Source organism: Diabrotica undecimpunctata, chromosome 1 (assembly GCF_040954645.1).
Source record: "Diabrotica undecimpunctata isolate CICGRU chromosome 1, icDiaUnde3, whole genome shotgun sequence".
Taxonomy (NCBI): domain Eukaryota; kingdom Metazoa; phylum Arthropoda; class Insecta; order Coleoptera; family Chrysomelidae; genus Diabrotica; species Diabrotica undecimpunctata.
In genome coordinates, this window is record NC_092803.1 from 187,146,073 (window position 1) to 187,169,027 (window position 22,955).

The window sequence follows — 22,955 nt, forward strand, 5'->3', positions numbered from 1 at the left end:
TTTAAACTGCTTTTTAATTTCCCATAAAAAAAACCAACTTGAAACTCCTTCCCTTTATCCTTATTAAGTATAACCCCAACTAAAAAAAATAATTCTTCCCCTGACTGGTAACTGGATTCTTGAGTAGGCGGCTAGGGTGATCCAACTGAAAATATCCTCGTACAAAACAACAAAATAACTCAAATGGTTTCTTCTAAAATAACAGCTCTTCACATAAAAAATAAACTTAAACTAAATTCGGGAAAAAAAATGGACTCCCAGCCGCTCTACTCTGAGATGTTTATTCACTCACATCCAGTTAACAAGTGACAAGTTGAGATTTTACACGTCGCAGAATAAATGTACTTTCAGAATTTCACCGCTGAGGGCGCAGTTTAATGCCAATATCAGAAAATAAAATTTACTGGGAGTTATTTAAATATTTAGTTTAAGAATATTTTAATATGAATTTAATTTAGAATTAAATTAAAAGATTCCAGTCACAAAAAGAAGGTAAACGATTATTTAAGTAACGGACTCGTTACAATCTCCCAAAAATTTTCGTACGCATCTGGACGTCGAAAGTAACACAGCTTTATTATTATTATTATTATTATTAGCAATAAAACAAACGACTTAACTCAACAATATATTAAAGCAAGAATTGTAACCAAATTTAAAGATAACTGTGCACTATCAGAGGCAGCAAAACATTTTAACACAAGCAGAACTACAATTTTTCTATTAATAAAAAATGGAGAAGAAACTCTCGAAAGAAAGCGAGGGTCTGGAAGACCAAAACTTTAGTAAATTTAGGTATATGACTTCCCAAAACTGTTGTATACCGTGGCACAGCTCTTTAGTATTTTGAGGTATAAAATTAAGCCGATACAACTGCATTATAATAACTCCCCACACATTCTCGATTGGGTTTAAATCTGGACTGTAGCTGGGCCATAGTAAGGTTTCGATGTTGTTAATCTGGAGTCACTGGTTTATTATATTTGCAGTGAGAACAGGACAATAATTATCTTGTTGGAAGATAAAATTATTTTCTGGATACAACTGTTCTACACTGTTCTTTCTAGAATATTCAGATAAGTCTGATCAACAAACCTGCCATTAATACACCATACCATTCCCATTCCTCTGGATGAAATCCATCCCCATACATTGGCGCTAAAATGACCAGCTGCTCCATATCTATCAACATATAGAGGATTAAATCTATTATAAATCTGGGCTATACACCCCAATTGTGCCATTTTTAGAAAATTGAAAAAAATTTTCATCTGTAAATATTACCCTGTCCCAAAAATCTTGATTTTGTAGCTGATGGTTTAAAGCAAATATAAGTCTTGATTGTTTCTGTTGTGGTGTAAGAACTTATTTTTTTTTTGCTGCAGTGTGGACCTAAGACGCGCTGCTTTAATTCTGCTTCAAGTTGTTGTCATTCTTCCCGGAAACTGTGACATAATTTTTGCAGTTTTTGCATTTTTAAAAGGGTTCTCTTTTAATCTCTCCAAAAGCGGACGATCTTCATGAGCGGTAGATATTTTTGGTCATCCAGTACCTTGTTTTCTTTCGAGAGTTTCTTGTTCTCTCCATCTTTTATTAATATTAAAAACTGTTGTTCTGCTTACGTTAAAATGATTTGCTACGGTAGATAGTAACCAACCATCCTCTAATTTCATTACAATTCTTGCTTTTAGTTCTTTGCTAGCATGTGGAGCCATTTTTTGAGGTTGAACAGAATAAGTTATCTGACAAATTTTAAGATTTGGCAGTGACAGTGACAGTATGTAAATAAAAAGTATTTAGCTTTCAAAATACACTGCCCAATTTTCCACAAAATACGCTTTAAGAGTAGTATCAGTTTTTTTAGGAACCAGCAGTACAATCATGTGATTTATATCCAACCTATTAATTGTGCTTTCCTTGTAAAAAAGTCGCATAGATTATTGGTACTCCAAACTAATTGCGAATATATACAATAACGCAACCATGACCGTAAGAGTACATATAGATACAAACTATAAAAATCAATAGAGGAATCAGATAAGGAAACACGTTACCTCCTTAACTCTTTACAGCAGTTCTGGAACATGCTTCCAAAAAATTCGAGTGGGAAGCCAAAGGAATTAATGTTGACGGCTAAATGACATTGTTTTGATAACAAATAACTTCGAACGGATTGAAACTATGCTTACTGAGTTAGATGCCGCCTGCTAGAAAGTTGATTGGAACATAAGCCCATGCTCAAGAAGAACATGCAGGAAGCTCAAGACCAACATAACTGGAAAAATAAGGGGAGGCCTCTGTTCAACTTTGGACTCAAAAGGCTGTATAGTGATGATGAATTGTTTTACAAGAAAAGAGTATTCATATCACATCTTCATCTAATCTAAATTAATGAATGAAATCTTTAGCGCAGTAACCGATAGTATAATTATAATCTATAGGTATAAATTCTGCTAATTTTTTTTACATCGATATTATTTAATTGAATCCATATCACGCATGTACATGAAATAGCACCAGAGTGTCGATTTGAACAAAATTTATAATAAAAACAGTGTAATTACAGCAATTATCTCATCGCAAATCGATGAGATGAAATTAATTTTGGACGTGTAAAATTCAACGTATGTTATCGTTTCAGTATCCAATAAATTGTTTTCATAGACAGATCACAAATTCATATACAGCCAGTTTTATGTTTCATAGAAAATTAAATTAAAATATAATAAAGCTTTGAATATAGAAAGGGTGATTTATGGCTATCATAAAAAGTTATAGTAATCTATGAATATAAAAATCCATAAAAAGTTACACATACCATCATGATTTTATCGGTGTGTAACAAAAATATAAAAATAATGAAAATTCTCTTGCAGGTTTTCATGCAGGTGATAATTTAAAAAAAAAATTTAATAAAAATATTCAAGCACGTTCTTGAATTTGAGGCGCATAGTGCAAGAGTGGCCTAACTCGTAAAAACTGATTTTGAGAAAAAGACGATTTAAGTTTTATTCAATTTGACCGCTCTCTGTTCTTCCAAGAATTATTAACCTTAGTTTTCAATTTCAACACCTTAAATTAAGTTGGTAAATTTCATTTTATATAAATATCACAAAAAAGTAAAATTTTCAAAATCTTTTTGGAAAAAAAATTGTAGGCCACTCTTCCACTAACATTATATAAATAAAAAAAATAAAGTGCGTTTTTGCATAAAATATATTTTTACCATACTTGCATACAAAAAGTGAACAAAAGCCAAAACAATGCCCTTAACTAATTTTTTTTATAAACGTTTATTCCATCATTTGTTCGGAATCTTCTATAGCGTAAAACACATTATCTTCTCCATCATCATTATTTTGTATAGGTTGATCTAAATTTTTAACATTTAGATTGTTATAAAAGTTATGTAAATAAGGTGGTACGTACACTAACAAATCTTGTAAATTGCCAAATTTAGCTGCTTCAATGTCTCTGCCTTTTGGGTATAAAAGTGGAAGTTTTCCAATAAACGTAGATGTGTTGCGCTTTGTAATGTCTATATGTTTAAAAATAACCTCCGGATTGTTAGATTCTTTATAATACAATTGTAGTGGTTCAGTTAAAGAGTATCGCAACCATTGCATTTTTAACCAGTTCACCGATTCGCTCTCGACAGTCTTTTTACGATTAGTAATGGTTTTCTCTAATGGAACACTACTCACGAAATCGTTGCTGGTCATTTCTAGTACTGTGAATGGTTTTTTGTTTTTTGGCTGTCCTAATCACTCCGGTCCAATCTCCGGGTACATAAATATCATTAAAAGTTTTCTTGTTCTTCTCTATGATCCCAAAGTCACGGTCACAGGCTAAATATGAATGCCCCGACACCAAAAATTTATGGTCAATTTGTTGCACTTTTGATATCTTGTTTTGTATAATGTAATTACAAAATAGAGACATTTTTCCTATTCTGCCCTCCGCATTGGTCACTATACATAATTAATTTTGACGTATTAACATAGTTTTTGACATAATGCTGTATACAAGATCCAATCTCTTGAGGTCCTCTTGATGCTATGGCTTCATGCCAAACGTACATGTGGGCCTGATTACTTGACAAGTTGTGGATACCTAAGCAGTATGTCGGCTTAGGTATCCACCTATGATATTTGAAAAAGATATAGGTAAAGACGAAAGTTTATGTGTTATTATAATACAGTATATATTTAGTAATTCGCGACCTGTATAAACAATGCAAGTCTCATATTTAAATCTAAAAGGTATATAGACAAAGATCAATTAGTTAGTATTGCTGACAGTTTATAATGTAGTAGTAAGACAACCTGGGTCCACCTTACGAGTGTTAAGTTATACTATAAACTAAAAACTTTTTTCTTTTAAAAAAGTAAACATGGAAAATCACTTGAGCTAATGCTTCTTCTTCTTCTTCTTGTGCCACTCCTATTGGAGATTGGAAATCATCAAGGCTATCCTGACCTTGTTTACAGCTGACCTAAAGAGTTCATTAGTGGTACAGCCAAACCACTCCCTGGGTCAATGCAGTGGTAACGAAACACAACATCGCGATCCTGCCTATAAAGAATTTAATCTTCTGATCCGAGAAAAACGAACACTGGGAGCAGTTTACAAAAATGATGGAAAGCTACTTCTACTACGGTACATAAAAACAAATATGGAGATTTATAGGGAACCAACGAAAAAAAATGGCAGAACTGATGGAATACAATAAAATACCAGCAAACGAATGTAAAAGATACCTGACGGAACTGTTTAAAGGAAAGGGAAATAATTATCAACACAATAACGTACCTGAATTAAGACACGAAATAGAAATCAGTTTTCAGGAAGTAGAGATAGCCATAAACTCACTGAAAAATAGAAAGTAGCCAGGACCAGGCGAAATAACCAACGATCTTCTAAAACACGGAAGAGAAAGTATAACCCTTGAGATGACAAAACTTATAAAAAAACTAATATTGCACTGCAGGATACTAGACGCATAGGGAAACAGCATAATGATACCAATGTTTAAAAAAGGAGACAAAGAAGATCACAACAATTATAGAGGTATAACTCTATTGAACTTAACAAACAAAATCAATACACTAACAACTTTATTAGATAAAAAACAAGGATTCAAATCCTGAAGATCCTGCGTAGACGTCATATTTGTATTAAGACAAATCACAGAAAAGACCATCGAGTACAATAAACCACCAGCATATCCATGTTTGATAGACCTGACAAAGGCTTTTGATCGCATCTAAGTCGAAGACGTCTTACACCTACTGTATAAAAGAAAAATACCAATCAATATAATACAAACCATCGAAAACATCGTTAAGCCCACTTTTCTTTAATATAGTAATGGACTAAATAATACAAGCAGTACGTAAAGGTCATGGTTACAGAATGGAAAAAAAAGAAATCCAAATATTATGTTATACAGATGACGCCGCATTAATCGCGGAGACAGAAGACGAGCTCCAAAGATTAACACACATGCTCAATACAACAGCCAAGAAATACAATATGATAATATCAGCAGAAAAAACCAAATATATGACAACATTTAAATACCTACTACGATGTAAAATCGAAATTGGTGGGAAAATAATAAAGCAGGAAGGAAGGTTTAGATATCTGGTAATAGATATAACTAGTTATATCTATTACCAGATATCTGGGGTTTTGGGGGGTAGTGATGCGTCTCAAACAGCCTCTCCTACTTAAATGTCAACCTCACCTTCACGTTGGTGAACCCTGTTATCACAAACGAGGATCTGACGACCGAGTATCAGCGGTATAACTGTAACACCCGGAATTAAGAAAATGTAATTTTATTAAGAATGAGTGGTGCCGACCCATCTTTTCCGAGGGGTGTTAGCTGAACTGAGTAGGCCGCTAACCTCGGTTACAATGGTGGACACGATACATTCTTATACCCCACCAACCCGTCTAGCCAGCGTGGTGGGATATGGCCAAAACCTCCAAAACCAAACATGTCGATTGCAACAGAAACACGGAAGGTACCCCAGGTAGGTAGGAATTCTATTCCACAGTCCCACATCGTAACAATGGTCTGCCCCGAGGATTCTGGGGGGGGGGGACAAGTCGACATTGAAAAAGAAGAAGAACAAACAACTCCATATAGCAACATACAACATCCCCTCCATGGCAAAAGACGAAAAAATCTGCTCGCAAGGCCAGCCTAATGAAACAACAAAGGAGAACGTCAAAAGAAAAAAAAACGTAGGATCAGAAGTACTACCAAATATAAAGGGATTCGAAATAGAAAGAGCTTTAAAGGAGCTAAAAAATAATAAAGCTCCAGGACACGACGGTTTAATTGCCGAGCTCTTGAAAACAAGCAAGACATTAGCAATCCCTGTACTAACAGAGCTATTTAATAGATGTCTCCATAGTAGCAAGATCCCTAAAGACTGGAACGAGAGTCTAGTAATACTCTTACACAAAAAAGGGGACAAATATGATCTACAGAATTATAGACCTATATCGTTGCTCAGTCAAGTACACAAACTATTTATGAGAATTATTAACAACCGGTTAACCTACAAAATGGACAATTACCAACCGGTTGAACAGGCTGGCTTCCGCAAAGGGTATAGTACATCAGACCATCTGCTGACAATAAGAACATTGATAGAGAAGGCAAATGAATACCAACTACCCGTATTTCTTGCCTTCGTCGACTATGAAAAGGCATTTGATAGTATCGAGATGTGGTCCATAGAACAAGCTATTAATAATTGTAGAATAGATTCGAGATATAGGCAACTAATACATAATATATATGAAAATGCAACTATGATAGTACAACTAGACGAAAATACAAATCCCATCCCCATTAAGAGAGGAGTGAGACAAGGAGACGTAATATCGCCAAAGCTTTTCAGCCTAGCCCTAGAGGACGTCTTCAAAACTACAAATTGGTCAACCTATGGCATTAACGTTAATGGCAACAAGTAAAACCACCTCAGATTCGCTGACGACATAGTGATTATAGCGAACACATTCGAGGAACTGCAAATTATGATGGGGGAACTAGCAGCCAGCTCCCAATACGTCGGCCTAAAGATGAATATGAAAAAAACAAAAATAATGACAAACACAGATGACCCCAGACGCATAACTATAAATGGCAGTGAGATAGAACAAATCCAGGAATATATCTACCTAGGCCAAATCCTGAGACTTGACAAAGAGAACCAAAGTGCGGAAATTACTAGAAGAGCAAGACTAGCATGGGCAGGATTTGGAAAACTTAGTTGAATACTTAAGAACCGCAAAATACCCCAATACTTGAGGAGCAAAGTGTTCAACCAATGCATCCTTCCTATCATGACATATGGATGTCAAACCTGGACCCTAACCAAGGAAAACATGAATAAACTAGCCACAACAGAAAGAACAATGGAAAGAGCAATGTTAGGTATACGACTGTCAGATAAAAAGAGTAAGACTGGGTAAGATCCAAAACAAAAGTCGAGGACATAGCAACAAAAATTGCCAAACTTAAATGGAGCTTCGCGGGCCACACTGCTAGACAAAAAGACCAACGTTGGAATACTACAATACAACAATGGCGACCTTACAAAAGTAAACGACCAAGAGGAAGACCACAGATGAGATAGGTTGATGATATTAAAAGAATAGCCGGAACAAATTGGAAATATGTTGCTCAGGATAGAGACCGATGGAAGGAGTTGGGAGAGGCCTATGTCCAAACATGGACGACAGAAGGCTAAGAAGAAGAAGAAGAGTTACGGAGATGTTGAAGGAGAAGTACAACAAAGCTTAAAAGCAAGTAAAGCGACGGGATCTCCTAATGGCACAATTTGCAATAACAAACACATAAGACAAGACACAAAACAAGAATCTATAAAGCAGCAATTAGACCCATATTAACATACACGGTGAAGACCTGACAAATCTAAAACGAGACGACTAGAGGGAGAGAAGCGAAAACATAGAAAGAGCATGCAATATAGAAGACATAAATGGATGGGTGACAAAACGGAAACAGGAGTGAAACGAACACGTTAGTAGAATGGCAAAGGATAGGATAGTACAAATAGCACGAGATCATTAAAACATTTTATTAGGCCAATATTGAAGAAGAAACAGGTTTTAAGCCCTACATACAAGAAGGAAGAAGAAGAAAAAGAAAATGTAATTAATATTATTAGTGTATTAAACGTATTGTTTCAAGAACAAATTATGATTAAAATGTCAGATGGTGGTTTATGATTAATGATTAATAATAATTAACATATTATAAATTTTTAGTGCATAAAGTATATGCATAAACATAATACCTATTTCAAAATCGTTAGGTTAAGTAAGGATGTCTGTAACAAAAGCAGGATGTGTTCAGTGCTAGTTCCAATTAAAGTCACAAAAACACACGCCGGTTTTATTAGTTTTATTATTTCGCTGTCTAAACAGTAAAACTGGAACTAAGTAACAGGTACATAGGAACAAAAACTTATTGACTTGTCGAGCCGATATTGTGATTGTTTTATGCAATTGAAATTAGGTAGATCAAGATTTTATAGTTTACTCGAATATTTCCAGCCAGTTTACAGTAAAAGCCAGTAAAATTGAATGTTTACAAAGTGAATAAAACACGTAAATTATAAGAATTATTATTTTAATTTTACAAATTAATACTTAATAATCTATTTGTCAAATCAGTTTGAAATTTTAAGTTGGGAATAAGCCGGCATACTCGCGTCGGTAAATCCGATTGCTGCCGATACAGTGGACGCAGTATGAAAAATTAAACCAATACATACGAAGCATCCGATGCGTACAATGCGGACATATGGACGCTTAGCTTTAAAAATATTTTATACGCTGCTTTAAAAGCGTAATTCCTCTGTGGTTAGAGTATTCAAAGATATCTCCTTTTTGTGTATGGTATACACATAACAAAGTATTTCAATATTTCAATCATTGGAGAGGGATTTCTGTGTCCATATTTCTTTTATAAGCTGCTGTAATGCCATTATGGTATCATGGCCACCTTCTTTATATAGTTCAGCTGGAAGATTATCTATTCTGGGTGATTTGTTTCTGGGTAGCTTTTTAACTGCATCTTTAACTTCAAGAATCGTTGGTGGTTCCTATTCCCTCTCGTCTGTTCTCCTTACCTCATCTCTGTCGTCTTCCAGATTTTCTTCTTTTTCCTCTATATTAAGTGGTTAAATTATTCCACCCATCTATTCAATACATTTTTCCTTGTCGTTAATAGGTCGCCATTCTGACTTCTGCATTGTCTTGTAGTTGCCTTGAATTATTTTCTATCGGTGTTAACTTCCTCATAGAATGCTCTGAATTCTTTCTTTCTGTTGAGGTTTTCCATATATTTAAGTTCCTCATTTAAGTGGTTTCGTTTTTTTCTTTTGTGTATCCTCTTTTCTTCTCTTCTTTGTGTCTGGCAATTCTCCACAGTTGTTCTAGTTCGTCGGGTAAGCATCTTTCTGTAGGCTTCATTGTTTTCTTTTGTTTCATTATTGCATTCATTGTCAAACCAATGATTTTTACGGGAACAAATTTCTGTTCCTATTTCCTCTTTCGCTACTGCTTTAATGTCTTCCTTTATTCTGGTCCAGTAGAAGTCTATATCTGTCTGGCCTGCTTCATTTACATTTTAATTCCTTAGCCTGTTGGTGATGTTTTTCGAGTATCGTTCTGCAATTATCGCATCTCTCAGCTTTTGCACATTCCATTTTTTTGTATTTGTTTTATTTTCTTCACTGGTGTTTAAAATTCTAGCCCTTAATGTTAAGATCACTAGGCAATGATCTGAGTGCATGTTTGAATTTACATTGTCCATAGTTCTTCCATCAGGAGAGGTCCAAGTTACCTTGTGTATGTATATAATAGTCTCCCGTTTTTATACCGCTCGCGGCTTTGGGAGTATAGCAGGGTAGTCTGCTATATCTAGGGCCTACGGTATACAAGGAAGGTAACATGGCCAGTGCTACGCTTCAACCGCCTATTAGCCCCTGGTTTTAGCCAATGTACTCATTTTATTCAGGCTGAGTCGACCTGGGGCCTATAGACATTTTTAAAAATGTCTAGTTATTCTTGCCGGCGGTAGAATTCGAACTCCGGACCACCGGCATGCGAGGCAAGCATCCTACCGCTTGCGCTACGCAGGCCCTTGTGTATGTTTTTGTGTTTAAAATAGGTGCTAGCGACTGTCATATTAAGTGCTGCTGCTAAGTTTATCAGTCGTAATCCATTATCGCTACTGATGTTGTGTAGGCTATGCTTTCCTATCGTGGGCATAAAAATGTCACCTAATACAATCTTAATGTCATTTCTGGGACATCTCCTGTAGGCTTGCTCTAGGTCTTCAAAGAACTGTTCTTTAACTTCGTCTGATTTGTTATTAGCTGGGGCATGTGCATTGATCAAACTGTAATTAAAGAATTTCCTTTTTAAGCACAAATAGCACATTCTACGACTTTAGGCTTTCAATAAATCCCACTTCATCTATGTGTAGGCTTTGATTGCGTTCTTGTCCACCGCATTTCCTGCAGTGCTAAAACATCTAGTTCGTACGTGTTCACTATATGTAGTAAAGATGTGAGTGCTCCAGTTCAATACAGGGTTCGGATATTCCATGTTCCTAATCTTAATTCCATTTTTCGTTTGCAGAGTCGTCGTCGTGAGTTTCGTCCAGCTAATAGTTCCTGAGGTTCCGTTACATACGTTATTTTACAGGAAGAGATTGTCAGCCTCTAGCCCAACCCCCAACCTGGAGGACCAGAGACTCTTCTGTTAGGGTTGCCATACCTTTCTTTTGGTTCGCAGTTGGTATTTTTATTTCCCAACTATACACCGGTCATATGACCGATTGGGGCTTTTTCCTATCCACCACCTGGGGATGCATCCGATGGGAGATAGACAATTATCTCTACTCACCTCGGGTAATAATCAATTCGTTCTACAATTTTACTAGTTCATTTAAGGGGAGGGAGTTTTTGACAATACAATCGTCATGTATGTCAGATGCCTCCAACCTAACGAACAGAATTTTCTATTTATTTCTATTCTATTATTTCTATTTATTTATTAGTTTATTTCTATAGCCTAAAGGTTCCAGTTTTATTGCTTCGAAAACTCGACATTTACCTCCTTCGTTAGCTGCATTAGATTCGTATCAGTGTAGTTATTATCAAGAGTTTGCCCGATTAAAATAATTTTCTTTAAGTATAACAAAGTATTCAGTCTAAATGCCAGTTTACACATGGGATTTAAAAATATTTATGCTCTTTCGTATTACGCGAAAATATCCCTGCCAGTTTGTATTTACATTTTAAAACGTCATATTTTTTATTCTCTACGGCATCGATCCTTATCACAGAAAGACTCTTTCTCCATTATCTGAGCTGTCCTCGAAGCTTTTATTTTAAAAATTTATTGCTGCTTGGAATGCATAAGCTGTGACATTGCCACAGTGTGAATGCTTTTCATCTTTCATTTATGTTAAACTTAGATATATGTACTATTTCTACATTCAAAAAAAAATTTGCGTTTTAGGGTGTTGTTGAAATTAAATATTTCGCTTATCTGAAAAGGTAAAATTAATTAAAAATTGTTTTGACTGTCATTTTTATCATCACTTTATTACTTTTTTAATTTTTGTTAAATACTTTCCCTTCCCTTGCACAAAAGTATATTGGAAACTTTTGTGATCTCAATTGACTGCGCATATTGTTGTTGGATTTTCTAATTCGTTTAAATTTTTTAATAGGAATAATTTTGTCATTATAGTAAACCAAAAAACTTACCAACCGAACTCAGATCAATTGGAAAGATCAGAAAAGAATTTTTAAATGGTTTTCAATGTAAGGAAAGGAAATATCATCATATCAATGTTAAATAACCCTTATATTACACATTAAAAATATTTTTATACGGTTTAATATCAGATGTCGCTATTTGCGTCCATACGAAGCCATGTTAGAGTTGCTTCCTAAGACAGAAGAGATTTATTTTCACGTTCAGATCGACTGTGAATTGCCGTTCTGAAGAGCCCTTTTAGGGCGAAATATGTAGATACACAGACGCACTGTACGTGAAATCAAATCTTAACTGTCTTTTTCCTCTTAAAAGTATTAAATTTTATAAATATTATGAACGAGGTCGATGGTATAATGGATAGAAAAAAGGACATTAGAGTCCTACGGTTGATATTAGCCAACTGACCCTGTTGAGTTTCACCTTCGATGCAGAAAGTTATCTCGAGATTCTATAGGTTAAAAATATGTATCATAACTGAAATCGGTATTAATACAGGTATTGAAATTGTAATTGATATATTAAAGTATAAGAGTAGAAACATAAATAAATACTACTTTTTGTGATGTTTACTTATCTTTATTAAGATGGTGAAGAAGACATTCTTGTATGTAGGCTTTACAGCGTGTTTCTTCTTAAATATTAGCCTCCTAAATTGTTTAAATTATCGCACCATCTTTTTCTGGGTCTTGGTCAATACTTCTTCGTCCATTTGGTGACTTATCTTATGCTATTCGTACTATCCTATCCTCTCCCATTCTACTAATGTGTTCGTTCCACTCCTGTTTCCGTTTTGTCACCCATCCATTTATGTCTTCTATATTGCATGCTTTTCTTATGTTTTCGCTTCTCTCCCTATCCAACAGACTATTCTCTGATTCGTCGGAGTATTTTCATCTCTGTTGTTTCTAGTAGTCGTCTCGTTTTAGATGTGTCAGGTCTAGTCTCCGTCGTGTATGTTAATATAGGTCTAATTGCTGCTTTATAGATTCTTGTTTTTGTGTCTTGTCTTAGCTATTTGTTCTTTTAGATTGAGTCATTAAAAGATCCCGCCGCTTTATTTGCTTTTAAGCTTTGTTGTCGTACTTCTTCTTCAATAGCTCTGTAACTAGTTATATCTATTCCCAGATATTTAAACCTTGCTTCCTGCTTTATTATTTTCCCATGAATTTCGATTTTACATCGTAGTGATGTAATTCTGAAAAAAATTTTGGAAAAAACACTGAAATATGGCATTGATACTCATCACATATTTATAGACTACAAAGCAGCCTACTACTCTGTGAATAGAAGAGAAATGTTCAAAGCAATGAAAGAGCTAGGAATACCAAATAAGTTGGTAAATTTAACAAAACTAACTCTTGAAAAAGTTGAATGTAGAGTACAAATTCAGGGAGAACTGTCTGAAACTTTTAAAACAAATAATGGGCTGCGCCAGGGAGACCATCTCTCCTGTATACTGTTCAATCTGGCTCTGGAATAAGTAATAAGTACGATACAAATCACAACCACTGGTTCAATATATAATAAATATATGCTGATGATATCGATTTTGTTGGGAGAACGGAAAACGCTGTACGAGAGGTGAATGTAGTATTAAAAGAATCAGCTACAAAAAAAACAACAACAAAACGCAGTATATGAAAATAAGCACGCAACCACAAATCCTACTACCACTCGTTATAGAAAACGACGTTTTATTTTTAAAAACTAAGAGGAAGACCCAGAACAAGGTTCCTTGATAACATTGATGAAGACATGAGAAATAATACGTGCTTGTCGGAGAAAGGAGATGGATAGGGACGACTGGAGAGAAATTCTTGAGAAGGGCTAGGACCCACTCAGGGTTGTAAAGCTAGAATGATGATTATCATATTGTATTTTTTAGCTATTGTCTTGAAGGTATGTGTTAATCTTTGGAGCTCGTCTTCTGTCTCGGCCATTAATGCGGCGTCGTCTGCATAACATAATATTTGGACTTCGTCTTCCACTTGCGATTGAAGGCGTATATATATATATATATATATATATATATATATATATATATATATATATATATATATATATATATATTGTTATGGATCAGTTTATCAATCAGAAATAGAATAAAGAGTTTTTTTTATTATTTTAATATACCGCGGGCATATAAGTTAAAATACAACCCTGTACTTATTTGTAATAGTTAGAATAAGAGAAGACATTGTTTCGTGACGGTACCCGGACGAGTTTTTCCTTGAAAGACTGAGTGAATAGTGAAAGGACAATGGAACCCGTATCATTATAGATTTAAGAATAAACTTGTAATTGTATTTTGCGGTGGGCATTTTTCGAAAGTAAATAAGAATTAGATTTAGATATGAGATAACAAGAATTTGGAAACTTATTTCTGTTGAAAAAGGCAAAATTGTTAATGGTTTCTGAAAAGTAATTTGAGTGAAAGTAGTTTATTTGTTTTAAATATTATGTTGGAAATTTTCTAAATCGAAAATTAGTGGGAAAGATGAATGCTTATGATTGGTTAAAAAGGAATGATGGGGAATGAGAGAGTTGAGAAGGTTTGTCTGGGGAGATTGAAAAGAGTATTATGTTACCGGCAGACCAGAAGAGAAGACGTGTTTTCGTGTAGTCAATCTGAGTACCAGTGTTTTCGTTTGTTAGTGAAAAAGGTGGAAGCTGAGAGCAGATCAAAATCAAGAAGACTAATACCTCTTTTGAGTCTGCATAGTCCACGAGATATAATTGAGAAAGAAAGGAGAATTTGTGAATAAAGAGTACCGGTCAAAAGAGGCTTGGGCTTGTGTTTTCGGAGGAGTAGTTTGCTGGTATGCGGTTTGGATCGATGCTGAGAACGGGAAAGATTTGATGGTAGCCGGACATAATCAATCAAGGAAGGAACTGTGGTTTGATCGAGAGGAGACATCATTGGTGTAAAAAATAAAGGTCAGTCAAATAATTTGAATGAAAGAAAATTTTAAGATATTCTAAAGATAAAATCAAATATAAGCATACGAACCAAGATTCCAAGTTTCAAAGAGTTATTTTTTTTGTGAATAAATTATATTTTTATATGGTCATTTTTTTTAGTAGATATTATTATAAAACAGATCAATAGATAGTTTGTAATTAAAATTAAATTTAGAGTATAGGAGTTTGTTGGGAAAGATAATTGCCCACAAAAGTTATTTATTAATATTCATCGTATTGCTTATTGAAAATAAATAATAATTTGTGTGCATATTTATGTTGTTTTAATGTTAGTTCCGTTTCCTGTTCTATCCCGATTATGGGCAACTAGGAGATACTGAACCCACTAGAAGAGATATATAAAGTAAACTGATTAAAGTAAAATTAAAAAGGCACCCTGAGAATTTTTAATAGTAATTGATTTGTATGACTCTGCATAAATTAGTGAATTAATTAATTAAATAATTGGATTAATTAAATTAGTGTTAATTAATAATAAAACATCATAAAGCAGATCACAACAATATATATATATGTAAATACTTTTTTCTTTTTGGGTGTGGTAGTCAATAAAAAATAGAGCTTTGCTAAGGCGTACTATTTATTCTGAATCCAAGCTTTCGGTGGTTTTTTGCCACCTTTATCAAGGTCTACAAAGAAAATTACTATGTTGTAACAATTTGAATGGTGCAAAAAAACTATTCTATATATAAACTATAATGTAAGATTCGTGGCATAAACAACAACGTTAAATAACATGATAATACTGAAATTGCAACTAAACTTACAAATGTTACTGTTAAAAAGACACTTTAAAAATTAATAAATACGTTAAAAAGTTAAAACACAAAGTGAAAGATGACATGTTAAAACAGTCGTCGTTGCAAATTTGATTTCAGTCACATTTCACGAGCAGAAAGAGAAAGTGGGAGGACAATTATTGTTTAAATAGTTTGAAGAAAATACAAAAAACAAATTTAAAACTAATGTCTCACAAAATACTGTTTATGAATTTTGAGTACTACCAACTGTATTACCAACTTGAAATTGAGCGGGAAATTAAAAATATTATTTGTAACATAAGCAATAGAAAGAAAATAGTATTTAGTAAATAGGTTTAGAAAAAACAACTCAAAACAAAACTGAATTAATAACTGAAGTTTGATCAAAAATATTCAATTAATAAAGAAATTTAAAAAAAAAAGAGAAAAGAAAAAAGAAAACTCTGAGATGCAAAATAGCTCAGTCAAAAGTCAATATAAAATTGTAAATTTTGCTAAGATTCTGGATCTCAGATCTCTTATTAAGATTGTTATTATCACTCTTTCTGATATGTACCATCTCTAAGAAAGTTCTCTTAAATTTATTTTTCTCTATTATATATATATATATATATATATATATATATATATATATATATATATATATATATGCTGGTTTATTGTACTCGTTGGCCTTTTTTGTGATTTGTCTTAGTACAAATACGGCTTCTATGCAGACTACTGTCTACTATTATAAGAATTAATATTAAAATCAACACTGTTCCGGGTTTCGACATCCTCTTTGATGTCTTCTTCAGGGCTTCCGAGGGCTTCCGAGGTCTCAGTCTCCCGAGCTCCCAGAATGCATTACTGCTACTGAGAACAAAGGACTCAGACTCATTGAACAGAGGTTCAATGATACCGTCGATGGTAACGTGGTTTGAGTAGAGTAAACTTTATAACCTCTCACCGAAAATGCTTCATCTTCGTCAAAATGTTTTTTATTTCACCGAACTTCTTAAACAATACCCTATCTCACCGCCAGACATTCTAGTAAGTTTCGATTTCGTTCCACTCTTTACAAATATTCCTATAGACGAAACTCTAGACATTCTGAAAACTAAATACAGTATCCAGCAAGACCACTTATCTTGTCTTATTAATCGTTATATGTCCATCACTTATTTCTTCTATAAAATCAATTATACAGACAAAATAAATGGTACCGCAATGGGCTCCCCACTATGTCGAGTAATTGCCAATATCTTTATGGAAGACTTCAAGACCCAAGCACTATCCACATAAATGCTCAAACTCATATGTTCGCTACGATATGTTGATGATACATTAGTAATTTATTTTGTCTACGTGGCAGGTTGGTGTCTGTTTAGATCCATCTGAATGGTATACATCCTAGTATCCAGTTCATGATGGAGATGAAAACTGATTAATCCCTATCATCACATCGTTTATCGAAAACCCACCCATAACAATCGTTACTTGCATGCCAAAAATCATCATCTACCTTCACAAAGTAATTTGGTCAATTATATGTATAATAGATCAATACGCCTTTGCGATGATGCAAGTAGACACGCTCTAGTTTAAAAGAAGCTCTCATCCAAAAAGGTTACCACAAAAAAAACATCAATAGGAGCATCTATAGACATCAATCCCCCTCAATTTCAACCGAAAGTCTCAGACATTCATCATTCGGAAGCTATTCTTCCTTCCGTTTTTAAATCAAGAGGAAATAAGAAAAAAAGACAATATTTACCCTCCAAAAAAAATTTCGTCTCTTGTCCGATCAATCAAAGACAATATTCCAAATGAACAACACGGAGTTTATGAAATTCCTTGTGCAGACTGTCCTCGATCCTATATAGGCCAAACAAATCATAGAATCCAAAATAGGATTTATGAACATATCATTTCTGTTCACAATTCCGATTCAACTTTAGCTCTAGGTCAACACCATCTTTATACAGGTCACAAAATTGATTTGATTTTGAAAACTTTATAATCATAGCTCCAGCCGCTTCTATAAACCAAGAACTTTCAGAGAAGCCATAGAAATGGAAAAAGGCCAAATGGTCTCAATAAAAGGGATGACGGCATACGGTTACATTTAACATGGAGACCTCTTATAAAGAAAATATTGTCCGTTCCACCCTCCAATCAAAATCTTACTGTCACAAATCAGTCAGAAGATGTCGAAAGCTCGGCGCAATAATAATCGACGCGGTTCAACCTGTAAGACTGTTGCATTTAATTTTAATTCTTGTAATAGTATTAATCTTAGCTCTAGGTTATATATATATATATATATATATATATATATATATTTATATATATATATATATATATATATATATATATATATATATATATATATATTGCATTCAGACTTTTTGCAGACAAAGATTAATACGTATCATATAACAAGATCAACTGTCTGAATATTTAGGTGATGGATTCCAACAACACATTTCCCTAGATAATATACAAACTATCAAGGATCCTTTCCACTCTCGTTCGCTCCAGTCTAATATCCACTTTTGTTTCGTATGGGAATTTGATTTCAATTGTTCTAGAATCCAAACAGATGGATCGGCAAGATTTATAGTCGTTCCTATTTTTATACGTCGCTATTGATCCGTTTGAGTGCTGTGTATTAAATGGGTTTATGATGCGTCCACTGAGATAACACGGTGATGGATGTAATTGTATTGTAAACACATATATACAATGTTCTATTGCGATGCAATGGTGCTGAAATTATACGGTACGATTATTCATAATCAAAGACTCAAACAATATATATTCATATATGTATATATATATATATATATATATATATATATATATATATATATATATATATAAATTATATATAAATATATGTAATTTAATATGTTTTATCGTTGTAATAGCACGATAACCATTTAATATTGGGCTCGCAGGAGCTTTTTTCTGTGTCGGTAGGACTGCAATGGTGGACTGGCAGGATGACCATGTAATCCACCTCTTTGTCATAACCGGTAATACGCATTAGTCAAATACTTTTCTTTTGTTGGTAATTTTTATGTTGGCCCTAAGTGTGTCTCGCAGTTTTCCAAAGGCTCCCCACGCTAAAGTAATTTGTCTTTGGATTTCACATGTTTGGTTATCTCTGCTGATTCTTATTTTGTGACCCAAATACGTATATTTCTCCACCAGTTCTATCACTTTGTTTTGAATAGTTAAATGGTTGTTGGGGACCATATTTGTCATAAACTTAGTTTTAAGTCAAATTTGTTCTGAGACCCACCATCGAACATGCAATGTCCAATTCATTTAACATATCTGTTGCTTTTCCTAAATTATCTGTTATAAGGACAATGTCATCTGCGAAGCGAAGATGGTTAAGTTTTATGCCGTCTATTGTTACTCCTCTGTGGTCCCAATTGACCATCTTAAGGGCATACTCTGATATTTTCATATTGTATTTTTTGGCTGTTGTATTGAAGATGGGTGTTCAATCTTTGGAGCTCGTCTTCTGCCTCGGCGATTAATACGGCGTCGTCTGCATAACATAATATTTGGATTTCTTTGTTCCCCATTCTGTAGCCATGACCTTTACGTACTGCTTGTATTATTTTGTCCATTATTATATTAAAGAGAAGTGGGCTTAACAAGTCACCCTCCCTGACTTCGCTGTGTACTGATATACACTGTGTTAGTAATCCATGCTGTTTATACAAGTTAGCGTATGTATAAATACACAAATCACGTATTGTTTATCAATATGCAATATAACCGAACATTTTAATAATTAAATTGAATATAAATATTAAAAAACGTGGAACATAGATTAATAAATAGGAAGAATATCAAAAAGTAGAGTTAAACAAGAACTATAGAATGAAATAAATATAAAAAAGAAGTCAGACAAGGCTGTGTACTCTCACCTCTACGCTTCGTTTTGTATTCAGAAGCAATATACGAATACTTGATGGAGACAACATCAGATATGCCGACATTATCTGAATTCTGGTTAGTAGTAATAAGGACCTTCAAAATTTAATAAATATAATATAGTAGATCAGTGATAAGGACGATGGACTAAAGCTTAACGTTAAAAAACTAAATACATAATAGTTAGCAACAAAACTCTATACAGAATATAATACAGGCCAAAAAAGTTTGTAAAAATCAGCAAAGTTCCTTGCAGCCACGATTTCTGTCTTGACCTTAGAGTTGAATGACACATCGTAATATCTTTTCAGTAGTACTATATTGAGTAGAGTTGTGGAGGATAAATGAGGCTATACTTAAGTGTTTAAAAGCCTTATGTAGATATATGTAAGATTATTACAATTAGCTGTAGACAGAATCAGCAATGAGAGGTTCTTAGACCGATGAACCAAACAAAATAACTGATCCATATCGTATTGTTTGTCCTGATTTACAATATAATGGCTAACAAGAAGGTTTTGTTGGAATAATCAGCTATGGTGAAATTGCCTATTATTAATACAAATCAAATACATGCGATCATTTCTTCTCCCATACAATTTCTATGACGAAGTAGATTTCATTAAATCAAATAAACTAACCTTAAATAAAATAAACTCTTCAAAAGCTCCTCAAAATTCTGATAATTATATTTTAAGGTCATATTTTTACATCTACAATATATGATCGAAAGTCTAATTTACTGTGCATTACTGATATGTTTGCATATGTATTAAAGAAATAATATTAATTTTTTACCAAAAATTATATTTAAAATGCGGCTTTTTATATAGAAGACAAGATATCCATAACACAATTTTATAAATTATAAGATTTGTTTTATAATCATAGTAAATTCTCAACAAAATATTTAAAAATAATTCAAGATGTCTTAAACATATAATTATTTGCTGAAAACTTGATTTTTGATTTGTTTTCCTAAGATCTTTACATTTCTATGTCATATTTTTGGTTACATTGCAGTAGCAATATTACTTTTGTAAACCGAATACATTAAAAAGAAAATAAACGAGATAAACAGAACGAAAACGGTAGTAAAACAGTCTCACACCCACCTGCAATATAGTGTAGATCTTCCAGGGCATCAATCACAAACCCGAGATCACTGGCAAGCGAGATTTCGATCGTTAGCAGTTTCTCCCGGCGATACGCAACCCTCACTGCAGCCTGGATTCTGGATTCTGGATTTCATCCCGCCATTCGGCGTCGGCGCCGTCGTCTGGATGGGGGCAGGCGTCGTAAGAGATAGCCTGGAAGCATTCGAGTGGACATGAAATTAACGCAATGTTTATCTTGGTCTTTACGTACGGACGTAATTGCCTTCGGTGGATATCCAGGAGCAGATGCTGGATAAAGGTCAGTGTTTCCTTAAGGAGTTCGTATGGGAAGAAGAAGGGTGAAGTTTTGTCGGGTTCAAACTCGGGATGCTGTTGCTTTCAAATTTGTTCGACGTAAAAAAAGCAAATTTAAATAAACTTTTTAAAATGACTAAAATATTGAAAACTAACAATAATGTAGCAATTAAATTGTTTTCTTTGATTACATTTAATAATTCTCGGACAAACGCATGGAACTAAATGATATATGGTGGTTTGCGAAATGGAATTTATGGGATGTGCTATAGAAGTGATTTATGTTTAAGACGGTTTGATCAAGGGTTATAGACGAGAAGATTTGAAACAACAAGTCTTGACAAGACAGTCAATTTTCACTTATGGCTCTACGCAAGATAAAAAAAAGTGAGGCCATAGCTAGATATGGCTTGAAAATTGAGCCACTGCAACTGACAAACTCAAAACTGAACGATGGCAGACATCTGTACAGTATCCACAAAAAGGTACACCAATAATGATTACAAGGGGAAATTTTCATTTTATTCTTTTTGTGTAGACATGACTCTTGTCTGTTTTTTAATGTGTCTCTAGTAAGTTGTTATTTCATCGTTTTCGTGGTCCTTTTTCTGATCGTCTTCCTATTGGGGAACCTTCTCTCATAGTAACTTACCATCGATTTTTCTAAGGGTTTTTATCTCTGATATTTCTAGGATTCTTTTTGTTGTCTCTGTTTCAGATCATGATTTTTTTGTCGCGTATGTCGTTATTGGTCTGATGACTGTTTTGTAGATCAAGCAAATGATGGCATAACGAAGACTCTAAAAGAAACGGATATGGTGTGCTGCCGGACCGTTCTGACCAAAAAAGAAAAACGAATCCAAAATATCAGAGAGCTAATACGTAAAAGAAGACACATGACGAAAAAATACGACTCCAACTAGACAACAATGAAGAAATTAAATAAAGATTTATTTAACCGGTCAATCCGAAAAGACAAAAAACAATACAAGAGAAATAACTAAAATAATTCAAGAAAACAAAAGTTTTGAGGCGAAATACAAACAATATAGGCAACATAAATATGTATAAAATAAAAAATAAAGATGGAAACATTACTACTGATAGAACTTAAATCCTTGAGGTTGTCGAATCTTTTTATCACGAAATTAATGAGAGCACTGACGAAAGACAAGATCAACGCGTGCCAAAAATCACAAACCAGAGAACAGAATTAATGCCAGAAATAACTTCATACGAAATCAAAACGGCGCTTTTAGAAATGAAAAATAACAATTCTAATGGCGATGACGGAATAGCAATCTTCTTCTTCTTCATGTGCCATCTCCTCTAAGAAGGTTGGCAACCATCATGGCAATTCGCACTTTCGATACCGCTGCTCTAAAGAGGTCAGCAGAAGTGCAGTTAAACCAAGCTCTCAAATTGTTAAACCAGGAGATGCGTCTTCTTCCGCGACTCCTTCTACCCTGTATTTTTCCTTGTATTATTAATTGCAGCAAGTTATAATGCTCGCCCCTCATGACATGTCCCAGATATTGCAGTTTTCTGACTTTAATTAAATTTAAAACCTCTTTATCTTTTCCCATTCTTCTCAACACCTCGACATTCGTGACTCTATCCACCTAACTTATTCTTAATATCCTTCTTTAGGCCCATAACTCGAATGCTTTTAATCTGTCCGAAACATCTTTCTTTAATGTCCAAGCCTCCACCCCATAAAATAATACGGAGAACACGTAGCATCTCAGAAGTCTTATCTTTAAAGAAATTTAAATGTCCCTGCTGCAGAGTACTTTTTTCGGTTTGTTGAAATAATTTCTTGCCCTATTCTTGCCTTAATCTCTTCGGTGTACTCATTATTTTCATTAATTATTATACCCAGATATTTATATTTTTTTTAGTAGCGATGAAGGCGATCAAACTAGATGGAAATAAAATTATCCAGGCTTTGGCCAAGCTTTTTACCGAATGCATGTACCAAGGAAAAACTTCTTCTCAATGGAACAATGCAGTCATTATT

General features: G+C 34.0%; 1 protein-coding gene across 3 annotated transcripts in view; it reads right to left on the reverse strand.

The window, feature by feature from the left end:
- Positions 1-20,744, reverse strand: part of KaiR1D (Kainate-type ionotropic glutamate receptor subunit 1D) — a 362,951-nt gene extending 342,207 nt beyond the window's left edge. For all 3 annotated transcript variants that reach the window (XM_072520792.1, XM_072520790.1, XM_072520791.1), the window contains exon 1: positions 20,639-20,744. The gene's annotated coding sequence lies outside the window, so the exon portion shown is untranslated. The remainder of the gene's footprint in view (positions 1-20,638) is intronic.
- Between the last annotated feature and the right edge of the window lie 2,211 nt (positions 20,745-22,955).